Here is a 13392-nt window from a genome sequence, read left to right as displayed (position 1 = left end):
TCGAACCTGGGACAATGATATCGCGACACCCGGCCCACCCCGGCGCACTAACATGATTAACTTTTATATTGGCAATCACAACCGTTGACGTTTCGGGGTTTTGTTCTCTACAAACGCCACTACGACAATGTGTTATAATTTGTTGGCTTTCACACGAGCACAAAAAGTTTAGTATCGCGCAGGAGTTATAATTTGTTGATTAAATCGCACGTTCAAAGTTAGTTTTTAACACATGTTTCACATTCCTAAATTTTGTTTTGCTTTGAATCGCAGGAACCGAACCAACAGTTAGACAGTTACTGTAGTTGCGGGCAAAGTTAGAAGTATTAACTGCACTTGATAGGTATCAAGCGAGCATTATTGCTGTTGCCTGGGTTGACGTGTCTTCCAATATTGATACAAATGTCTCGGGGAGGGTGTTCTGCCTCTAGGGTGTTCGGCGATGCTCTAATGCCGAGATAATGCGCCCCGCCCGAGGAGTTAATTGTAAGCACAGCACCACACTCACACACTCTGGTGTCGGGGGTTCCACACACTCCCTTGAGAGTTTAGGGCCTCTCACGACGTTGTCACTCCCTCACCGCTTCAAGTCTCGCACTCTTAATCATTCACTCCTAATGGAAACCCATCAGCGACTTCTATCTCGCTAATATGCGCATAAAATTTAAATGACCCACTCGAAAGGTAAACGGTGAAAAAAATAGCACGAGAATGTTTGCCGAATTGTGTCCGCAGTGAACAATAGCGAAGCCACCAACGCTGACGTCCAGCATCCCGCAGCGCGACTTATGAATAGAATAATGCGAGCCTACACAAAACCCGTGCGATGCGAACATCATCAATCAATGTATTTAGAAATGTTTCATTAGTAAACATTAAGATGTTTGCTTACATGTCCGAATGTTGTCTGCCGTAATATGGTCCGATTCCGTGAAATAAGGGTCGGTGGTAAAATATTGTCAGTGAAGATGTATGGGATGACGCAGCGAGGTAAAATAGCAGTTTACTGTGTTGCGTTGCAAGTTCCCCACGCGGTAGGTGTCAAGGCCACTGCTGAGAATATGTATAACTACAAATGCAGTTTAGTCATTCTGTTGGGATATCTGCACAACTGGGACGTCCTTTCATACCACCAGATAACCATCTTGGACAAAAGGATGGCAGTAAAAGTAAGATATCAATTTTGAATTGAGCTTCTATTTGCACAAAGAATTTACGATGTTACATTATACATTGTTGAAATAAAATATAAGAGTACTAGATGACTTATTGTAGGGGCTCAGGTATGTTATTTATGTTCCTGTTTATGTGTTTGGCTTTCCATGTCTGTAAGTATTCAAAATGTCATTTACAGTGAGTGTAGTATACGATTTTTTTACTATTCCAAAAAGCAATTTACTTATTTATTTGTTATGAAACTTGAAGATTTTTTTAATAACTTGACTTTTGCAAGAACAGTGGAGAACAAAATCGAAACGCCTGTTTATCATAGCTACTTACTACGCCAAATTAGTAAAAGGTTAAACAAATAAATGCTTAGCTTTTTTAAATCTTAAAAAAAACTCCAAAGCTACTATGGAACTGTTTTATAAAACTGAAACTAATCATAATTATCTTAGTGGCATCGCGTGAAAATCGTATCCAAGTGTGAAGTTCTTTGTGACAAAGTTAAAATACATTCAAGTTTTTATTCTTCATATAAACTTAAATCAACAATTAACATAAAAAAAAGCTTAATATTTACGTCCTTAGTTTTCTTTACACGTAATCGATTCTCACAACGCCTTATAGAAAACGTAAAGTGGTTCCTACATCGATTCACTGTTGCGGTTAACATGTGTGCAGGCACTTCGAAGCTCCACACTTTTAGAACATTAATTTAACACCGATATTACTCAATACTCAATACTCAATACTCAATAACTTTATTGCATTCCATAATGTGTACAGGCTGGTGGGTAAAATTAAAAGAAACAATTATGGACCCTGTCGGGCACAGCAAAGTTAGTTTTTAGAGGAGAGGACGAAGAGCGCTTTTTAAACATATTAATGTTGAATTAAATGTAGAAAATCTTATTATATTTAGATATTTGAGTAGGTATTATTTCTGTGTAGATTTATTTACATTTTACTTAATATTATTTATTAAATTTATATTCGTTTATTTATATATTATTAATTTATATGGTTACAAAAGTAAAACTCTTTTGAAAAGTAAAAACAATATTTATTTAAATTATTTTCTTTCTTGGAGGGAGTATTTTGTAATGGAAAAACAGTAGACAATTTAGGCACCTATAGTTATAGAGGTATGTGAACTTTAGGAGTTTCGCTTACGAAAAAATACTGAAAAAAAAGAAGAAAGTTACTGTATCATGTAGGTATGCGTATTTTGTAAGCTGTATCTTGTTATATTTTGCCTTTGGTACGTACTAAATCCCTCTTTAATTATGATTTTAAACCTCTCTTTAATTATGATTAAATGCAATTAATAAAAAGAAGACTTGTTGCTAACATCTTTATCATTATCAACATCTTTATTTTCCATATGTTTTCAATTGAAACTGGAGTCAGTATTTTGGCTTTGGAACTTAATAATGTGTTATCAGCTGCCCTGCCTATCAAAATAACAGGGATCTTGTCGTAGGTCTGTTACAAGTTAGGTACCTACCTATATTCTTATTTGTTTCTTGGTCGCCTAATGTAGAGGCATAAAACCTCTTCCTTTTGAGCGTGCCATCAAATACTTAATCTTGACTAATTATGCACATTTAGACACTTACAAATAAAAATGTCAACTGTAAAGTATGTAGGTAAATAAAGAAATTAGATGAGGAAAAAAAAAAAAAAAAAATACCCATAGTTATTAATTATATGGAAAAAAAATACCTTGTCATGTTCTTTATTGGCATAGTTTAGGTAATAGACAGTAATAGAATTTTTATAGTTATATGAGGTTAATACACAATCTTTCTGTACGAAGTTCCTCTCATAACAATTATATTAATAATGTTTTATAAACCACCATTATGAACATAATATGCAGCGTTATGTTTAGTGAGCATCTATACTGAGCGCGGCTCAGATATGATCGATGACTGGAGGAGTCAAGGACACCCACCCATGCGTCCCCGTACAGATATAAAGCTGTACTAGAAGTGTTTTCAACGATAACCTGTATTTTTGCTATAGGTAATAGAGTCTGTTTTGTTGCAATAGGTGATAACCAATACCATTCTAATCACAAGAAATTTTATAAAATCTAATAATAAATTAATCAACTCGGCTCTCACAGGCCCAGTTGCATCTCATAGCAACATTTTCTATGCTATTTGCTCTACGTTACTTACCCGATTTGACATCACATCAAATGCGCAGTAAGAACACAAACTGTATTAAACCTATTGAGAATCCTTGTGGAATATCGGTAAAATGGTTTTGCAATCTAGTATGATTCCTGTAAAACTTTCAGTAATTAGATTCCGTGATGACTGTGACCAGTGATTAGTAACTGATCAAGTGTCAAAAAAATATTGCAAATCTGACGTTTTATGTATTCCTGTTACAGATAATCGAAATGTAAAAAGATTTCGTAGTTAAGATACATATGTGTAGGAATTATTTTAAGCCATGCCTCCTATTTTGTAGTAACTTTCCATCGTGACTTCATATTTGGCTTGTCATTCCGTAAATATCTTCAGCTTGAAAATATATAATATAGGTATGGCATATTACTTGATATCAATTAGTTTAATTTTGTGACGATTACATCATGCATGTAATCAGTATCATTAAATACATTGATAACTCGTTTTGACGATAACCTTTGGCACGTAATGGCATATATTTAATTAGAACAATGTCAACAATTAGTAAATCTGTTACATTGACCAGTAAGAAGTAAGTGCCTGTAGATAAAAACAGTTCAAATAGGAATCCTGCTCTTTATGGTGTATCGGTGCTGGAAATCAGAAATCAGAAATTTTATTTGCTAGAAACATGGTAAGTATGGTATTACAAGATGTTACAATAGGTATGTGTTTCACATTTCTCGCCATTTAACCGACATGCAAATTTAATTATGACCATTATCATAATGTGGAGTTACAATTTAAAGAAAAAAAAATTGAATATTAAAGAAAATGAAAATCGCCGCATGATTGTCCAGAAACTTTGTCAAACTGTAGTTAGGTTTGTTTTATATAGGTATATACATATAAGTATTCTACTGAATCTAAACGTCAGTTTTAATAAAATGTGTGTCTAACTAGCGCATCTATAAACGAAGTATCGTTGTTCGGCATACGTGCTTAATGAAATACACATATCGATACATCATTGATCGTGGCGCGATAGCAATGCCCACGTCATGTTTACTAGATCTGACATGAACGCCCCGTGTAGTTTCAACTCTCATTACCAGAATTAATGATGATTGTCGTACGAACCTTTGCTGTGGTTTCACAAAATTCAAATTTTGGGAATGGCAAATTTTTTGACTAGGACAATCTAAAACACTTATTCAACAATAAAAAAAAACATTTTTTTGACGATTCATCAATTTATTTATTGACATGAATTCCCGAAATAATATACAGTTACAGACATTTTTGAAGATTTCAACACACTGGCACAATCTTAAACACAAGGTGAGAAATATGAAAACTCGTATTTGGATTTCTCAACCAGGGGCGCGATTCTACTAATTTCACTACGATTCACATCCGACTGAGATCCAATCACAACTCAATTACGATTGAAGCGTATGTGGCTATCCGCTATTTCATTTATTTAAAAACTTTTTTTATCCGTTTCTGTGATTCAATAATTAATTATATTGTCTGCAAATTATTAACAATTGCAATATGATTGTAGAGCCAACTACCATACAGACCAATTGCAAACCAATCGAATGTCATTGGAATACGATTGGTCTTATATTAGTAGCAGAATGCCCGCTAAGGTTAAAACTGCTATTGCGATTCAATTTTGTTATTCTTAACTCAGCAGAATCGGGCCCCAGATTAGCGTTCTGAAACTGAACCTCGTTTTTAACTATACGTTTATGTAATAAACCACTGATATACTGTTAAATGCAAAGATATTCAGCTGTGCATTAGATGGTCTAGCTCGAATATTCATTTCAAAGGTTACGCAGACCAGACAAATTATTAGGTAATATAATTTTTTCTGTCATAGCACGTCGTATCGTTTAAAACATACCCGCTTTAATTGAGAAGTCATAAGTATTTCTCCACTTTCAACTCCCCAAAGTCATTCAAAACGAATAAAACTAAGAACCGACTCAAAAAGAACAATTCATTTCAAAACAGCAATCACAATATCACGAAAGTAAATTATAGTAATTGTAAACAAAAATAGTTTTTACGATTCGTGCCGAGAAACAGCCATAAAAAAATGTTCGGCGGTAGCAATAATAACTTCATTCATCCTTTGTCGATCTCCAACGGAACACAAAAAAGGGTTTTACAATCGAAATCAATTTAAAATTAATAAAACCGTTCAGGGCGACCGCAACGCTCAATCATCTGGTGCTTATGTATATCAAAACATTGAAAAAGAACAAACACTCGTTATGGTGTTTATTATTTCTCGTAATACTGTGTTTTAAATGACTTTTAATAATACCCTTTAAAAGAATAACCCGACCTTTTCACTGTTATAATAATATATGTTACGATTATTATTGTTGTGCCTAACGAAGGCTATAAATTGTCATGTACCTCGTGTACCTACTTTACATTTATCCATTTGACCGCCTTGCTTATTTCACAAAAGGGTTTGCTGTAAAGGAAACCATAACATAATAATCCGTCTAGTAATTCCAATACATTTGTATATGGGTCCTTAATTACCAATTAATGTAAGACCAACTTAAAGAATGTCCAAGCTTTTATCAGTCTGCTGTACAGACAAAACCACAAAAATAATAAATCGGTAACAAATCACAACTCTGACTTCACAAACTTCTTTTATGAATCGTTGTCATAATTCGATACCAATAAAACTGAATACGAACAAGCATTCCAGAAATTCAAGGGATATTTAAAGAAATACCACTTAATGATTATAACACACTTATATTCATTAATCTCGATATAAATTATAATTTATAATGGCGTACAGGCCAAGCATTAATAAATTTGGACGAGAGTATTGAAAAGTCCGGAGTTATGATAAATAAATAACAACATGATATCGTGGAACAAACAAACAAACACAGGTCACCTCCCGGAGTTCGGAGCGCGTGCCCCGGATTAGCTGTATTTTCATATCAAAGGGCTCGCTCACTTTTATGAATTGCTTCTATTTGGGCTCGACGTAATGTCTTTCTTTATACGAGGGACGTTTCGCGTGGGAGAATTTAATTTGTTGCACTTTTCGTTTAATCGCATTAGAGGGTATTCATATCTTTATTTTGTCGAATCAACAATTCCTTATCATTGCTTTGCATAGGCGTTGAATGACACTGCGATTTAATATTCGGTAAAATTAGGGGATCCGATTACAGAACCCTAAAAGTCAAAAGAGGAGGACGAACGCGCATTTGACACAATACTTATAACAGTGCTAAGAAAGATGGTGCGAGTACGTAACATAATTTCATCCAACGTTTTTTTTCAGGAGATGAGGTGTAGAAAGGTTAAACTTTTATAGCAGGTAGTTAAATGTCGTCAAAATCTGTCAGATGGACATCGGAAGTATTCTTCATCATGTGAACGTATAGCTACGAGGTCGCGCGACTTATGACGTCATTATTCCGGGATTCGCAAATGGATCACAAGGTGAATCCGCGGACCACCGGACTCGGTATTGTCAGATTTGTCCTCATTTCCATGAATTTTGTTTATTCAACATTGGTCCGTTTCTGGGTTTGTTTTGTATGTTTTTTTTACATATACACATGATTTATCCCCGCCCATTAGGTCACGGTGAGTAATGCAGGCAAGCCGGGCCCGCGCCCCGGGGCGTCCGATCCGTCCGCGTAGATAGCGACTACACGTGTTGTCAACTTGTATGTTTTCATCCAAATACCGTATATTTGATAAATTTAACATTCTATATTAGTATGATATCTCGATAATGACGCCGTTTTATACAGAGGTGTCAGCTAATAAAGTTCTCGGGTTTCGGTCGCACGCCGAATGTAGGTGTTTTACAACTTGTTTGCACGCGTGTTATAACACTGTCTATATTTTACACAACATAGTTTTTATTTACTTGCGAATATAATTCAATTTAATTAATGGGCAATATTTGCAAAAGTTAAAAATGTTTGTTCATAAGAAATGTCAAGCAACAAACTTATTAATGAGCGCTTTACAATATTTTTTTACTCGCGTTCCAAATAGTTTCGTAGCTAATAATTTTGATTTACGATTCCGTTAAAATACGATTTTTTATCAACGTAAGTACATGTAGGTATATTTAGCATGGTCGGCCTAGTAATCAAAACGGTATTTTTTACAGTACCTTACCTCAAAGAATTTTATTAATCTAAGAATATTTAAACTTTTTAGCTGGTATTTTCAATAGACATCAAGAATTAGGATTATCTTTTATTGTATAGGAACGCTTTATTGCAATACTTACAAGGAAATTATCAATTCGGAGGATAAAAGCTCATAAATTAATTAAAAGTTTACTCAAAACGATATTACATTTTCCTTTACTGTCATTAACTCATGCATAGTTAGTACTACCTACGTAATAAGTACCATATACCACTTCCCTGATACCACTGTTTGGTTAACTATGCAGTTGTGGTCTGATTATTTACGACCTGATGACAAATCTCTTCTTCCCGAGACCGGTGATTACAAGTCAGGATAAATCTTAGGTACTATTTACAAATCTACTACCATAAACGTTCTTCTTTAAGCTGAAAAAGAGCATAGTCATCAGGTGTTATGGACATTCATAAACAAGTTGAACAAATCAACAAATATTATAAACAAAGGCCACTTGTCACCCGACGTAAGCGTTTTTGTTCCTCGTGCATTTTTATAACAAGAGTTTTTGTAGTGAGGCGATGTAGGAAGGAAGCCGCGGCGGGGGGTCCCAGCTCGGCCTCCCGGGGCACCACTACACAAAACATTTCGTGATCCATAAAGACAAAAGGAAAATTAAAATCTGTAAAACTCGCGGGACGGACCTCGCGTTCTTGTACCTTACACTGACATCCAGATACACTCCAAATTATTTGGGTAATTGAATCTTGTTCGCAACTTGTTCAAGTTGGGCGAAAATATTTAATAGAAATGTTATTTTTCGATATGTAGATCACTGTTGAGCTCAAAATAAAGTCCGTACGTGATATCCGTATGTTATTAAATGTGATGTTGTAAAGGATTAATTCCATAGTTCCGAAGTTAGGTTAAGCAACAAATTGCATGCTTACTCCTTTTATTTCAGGCGTTAAGTGTACAAACCAAAAGGCGGAATTTCCAGCATTTCTTCAAAAACAAGTACCTATTGAGGAATTTCTCACAAATTTAAAAACTAATAGTATTTTACGTTAACATTGAAAAAAATACGCAGATATTTGGACTTTACTAATAAAACGAATAGTATGAAAGATGGTAAGTGCAACAGTTTAATTGCACAGTTTAGCTCAGCACTGCACACTGTATCACGAAGTAGTCGCGAGGGCTCTGCAGACGTGTACATAATAATGTATTTACATATTATTATTCATGGAAACAAATGTCCTTTGAATGGTTTTTGGATTTGTTGACTTAATACAAAGTGCTTTTGCGAGAGGTGGTCGGTCTGTCGGCGACATCGCATAATGGATGGTCCCGATGTTCGCATTTTGCGCAAATGTTTCTCTCATAATATCACAAAATATATCTTGGTGAGTGGAATCGATGCTTTTGTTGTCTCTTTCGTTGTTTGCTCTAAGACCGTCTCGAGCCAGTTCGCCACAGGTCTTTCTATAGAATTAAAACTTGTGAGTGTAGGTTTTCCAGTTTTATTTAAAATGAAGGTAAAATACAAACAAGGATTCGAAAATACGTAAAGATATAAACTCAATCTCTGTTCCAATACTATACAGGGTTCATTTTTTATCGAACTTAGATAAAACTTTTGTTTCTTTACGTTTAAGTCCACATGCAAAATGATTACCTACCCAAGACAAGTGCGCGTACCTTCAGTACCATAAAAACAACATGGTAGTTTATCTGTTTTTATGCAAATGCAGCATCATGTGGTGTAGTGTGGCAGCGAGGAGGGCGCGAGGAGTGCGCGAGTGGCCAGCGCGACCTCCGGAAATCATTGGTGCTGTAATAAAGAGCTGCGCGAGAAAGCGCCCGCACGCTGCGTGATAGATGCCCATGAGCGAGCGACAAAAAAATAACAAAATCGACTTAGCAAACATGTTTAATAAAATGAATGACCCGCTCGTATATCTTCACCTGCTTAGTATGACATAAATTATAATAACATTATGTTGTACACGTTCAAGGAGTCCCAACAAATTCTTATTCACTAGAAAATAAGACGTTCCACAAAAAATATTGTCCGAATTATTAAGATGAGTTCGAAATAGAATAAAATGTTGGAATTTTTCTATATGTCACCCCGCTGTTGAACAGCGTATAATGTATTTTTGTTGTTTATTGCCCACGTGACTACCTTAGTACCTATGTCTACGATTAAGTAAGAGATTTAACCACTTCACTGTATGTGCACAAAAGTGCAATTTTTGCATAAGTTGTCACCTTTGTCCAGTTTGTTAGGAGGTGTAATTTTAAGTGAAATACTCAACATTCACTTATCAAATGAAATACTATTTAATCTGCAAATAACGTAATAATACTGTTAAATAATATGTCTTATTCATAGGACAATAATTTATTACTAAAACTGTGGTGCGATCAATATCTATTCGGCAACATTAATAAACATTACAGAATATTAGCTTAATAATTCGTTACATAATGTGTGAATGAGTATTTAGCAAACTGTTGAATAATGGCATGAAAGCTTACCAATTATTATTTTGATTGCGAATTTTAAAAGAGCAAATCCGTAGTTCAAACATTGCTAGGGTTGTTCAGATTCTCGATAGCAGCTCAAACAAAGCCTTTACAAAATTGCCTCCCCCGCAGACTCCCTTAACGATCGCAAAAGCAGGCTGCACATAATTAGCGCTAAACAATATTTAGCGGCGATTACCTCCATAAACTCGCATTAAATTAGAAGGGCAGTAAAAATCAATTAGAGAGTCTATCCGAGTGATGTAACCGCACGCTTCCGAATTCCTCCTTTTATTAACAATTAGGTGGGTTTATGTGTGGAGTAGGTGCGGATTAGGCGAGTTTCGGACGCCGTGCGTGTCTCCGCCGGACGGCAGGGGCTTAGCCTCGAGGGATACCGCGACCCTTCAAGCTACGATGACAGCTGCCTTTGTCGTGTCCGAAGAGGAATTTTATACCGCGAAATTGACAGGCACGCTGTACCGTAACTCATCGATCGCGCAACGTGTTCCCAGGGATGTTTCGATGAGCGCAATAAAGTATTTGTTCATGTTCTCGGCGCATGAGTGAAGCCAAGTCCGCAGTTCACGCGGCGGGGTCCGATTTATGTTGTTTTATAACGTCTTGTCCGCTTTTGTTAATGTAAAAACTAAATCAGCGTGTGTTTTTTGTAATATCATTTGCTTATTCGATTGCGCTTCATCGCCGCTAATCCTGACGTCAATTTGAGTTATAAATTCTTTTCTACAAAATTGTGTTTTCTTTTCGACACGGCGCACCGAGGGTTCTTAGCGTAATACTTTGGTTTTACGTTTACCTGTTTATGCAAGCATTTCAATCTCAGTAATCATCGAATCGGCATGCATAATCAGCATTTGTACGTGGGTACACCGTGGCACAATCACGCCTAAAGGTGAACTCAATTAAACTCCAAAGTTCCTCTCAATCGCGAATCTTCGTCCGTCGTGTAGGAATGTCTCATTGATTTTCCCTTGGATTATGCGTCGACTGCGTCGTGAAAGTATTTTCAAGTTGGGTAAGATAGTCAGGTATTTGATTTCGGCACAAATAATAATGAAGTGGGTAAATCTTTCACTTTTCTCTGTTTAAGAACTTATTTTTGGATTGACTTACTAAAGTATTTATCAGTAAAAATTGCTTCTGATAAAAATCTTTTCACGTCTGTATTTTTTCTTATTCAACCAACCGATAAATACGAAAGTATTTATATTCCTAACATCTTGGATATTTTTTTCTTGCTTATAGTGTCGTTGAGTACGGAGCAACTCCATTAAAGGACAATGGGCACAAATATATGGGACCTGGTATACCCCACCAATAGGAATGTCATATATACCATTGGATAGGTCTTTTTATGTAGAACAATATTTACTATGACAGCTTTGTCGAAATGTTTGTCCGTTCTGAGATATAGATCAAAAACTGTGCAAAAGTTAGAACTAAATAATCTATTGATAACTCAAGTTTTTAAAGGAAAATCTAAGTACTACCAAGTGTAAGTCTTGTAAGTGCTACCTGCTGTGCCCGTTAGGGTCCATAATTGTTACTATTAGGTATGTAGCATTTCAACCTTTTATAACGGACAAACAATAGAACAAAGCTGTCATAGTAAATATTGTTCCAATTAAAAAGACCTATCCAACGATATATATGACTTTGCTATTGGTGCGGTTTCTCATTACGCCCAAAATCCAGTTGATACAATAAAAGGTTGAAATGCTACATAATAGTAACAATTATGGACCCTAACGGGCACAGCAGGCAGCACTTACAAGACTTACACTTGGTAGTACTTAGATTTTCCTTTAAAAACTTGAGTTATCAATAGATTACTTAGTTCTAACTTTTGCACAGTTTTTGATCTATATCTCAGAACGGACAAACATTTCAGCAAAGCTGTCATAGTAAATGTTGTTCTACATAAAAAGGCCTATCCAATGATATATATGACATTGCTATTGGTGGGGTATACCAATCTGCCCATTGTCCTTTGATGGGTAGGTAGACCTTTTAACTGATATGAGAAAATTATCCTTTTTAATCAGTTAAGTATCTGCAGTAAATTTAAGTTATATTATCTGGCTTATCTGTAACGGCATTAATATTAGTGAAGGTAGTATCTAGCGGCTCGACATAGGAAGGCACCGCGCGGCCGGCCAGCGCATCCGATACAAGACATAGGGACTCGAGCGCAGACGAATTGCTGTAGATAAATTATTAAACGTAATGTTTTCAGTTATCTCCGATGTCGGGATGGTGGAATGCCGACGATCACATCTCGGACGTAGGGAGCGATCGATGCCACGATACGCGCCCGGCACACATCTGGTAGCCACTAGTTTGTTATCGGCGTGAACCGTCGGCCAAACCTATTTATCGAAGTCATAGAGATTTATTGATAGCTATTTTAGTTAATAACATGACGTCTAACACATTATGTCACAATAAATAATTAGATTTATCTTGGTCGGCCAACAACAGTAATTTATAAATGTAAGGCTCATGTTATTTTACCTGCTCTGCAGAATGGTTTAGTGCATGCAGGTACCTACGTACTAGGTACACATTAAAACAAATAAAGACAATTCCGAAATTGACACTGAAGTCTAAAATAACATGTCTGATCAATATAACAACTGAACCACACAAGATATGTTTACAGGTCATTCAACTTTTTTCTAAAAGATTGAATCAAGATTAAAATCCTAAACAAGCTAAACGACTCCCAAATCTCATAAATCGTTCATAAAAATCTGTTTAGGTGCAATAAATAAAGCTGAAGGTCCGCACTGATCTCCATGCATATAGGGGCAGTATTACGCAATAGTTTGATTTATTGGTTTCGGCAAGGTGCACAAAATTCTAACGGCTCGCGCCCTCCTTGGGCTGCGGCGTGATAGAATTTCGCCTCGGCAATTTTCTCATACATGCGAAAAACTATTCGGAGCGGCCCGCGGTGATAAATGTGAGGTTATGAATAAATTTGCCCCTTCGCAACCAAATCTGAAGTGATTAGATTCGACACTTTCGACGTGAGGCAGGTGGACTGGGGCCACCTGTGTTTTACAATTATGACTGCAATTGCGAATGTAATGAAGACTCATAGCATTCGATCGCAGACCTCACGTGATGCAATAGTTATGCTTCTGTTTGTTTTTTATTGTTCTCCAATTCCATTTGTACACCTAATAAATTTTACAAGCTCAAAAAAGCTAACTCGGGTCTCGTTCACAATAAGAGCCATTCTCGGCAAACAATAGCAGGATAACATTCACGAAGCAGTAAACGACGTTGGAAATCTAAATATTTATTTGAATTACCTACTGTGAGCGGGCGGCACGGGGTGCGGTTGATGGCCGCGCCGCCG

The sequence above is a fragment of the Helicoverpa armigera genome, chromosome 1, assembly GCF_030705265.1.
Source record: "Helicoverpa armigera isolate CAAS_96S chromosome 1, ASM3070526v1, whole genome shotgun sequence".
In the NCBI taxonomy this organism is placed as follows: Eukaryota; Metazoa; Arthropoda; class Insecta; order Lepidoptera; family Noctuidae; genus Helicoverpa; species Helicoverpa armigera.
This window is presented reverse-complemented; position numbering follows the sequence as displayed.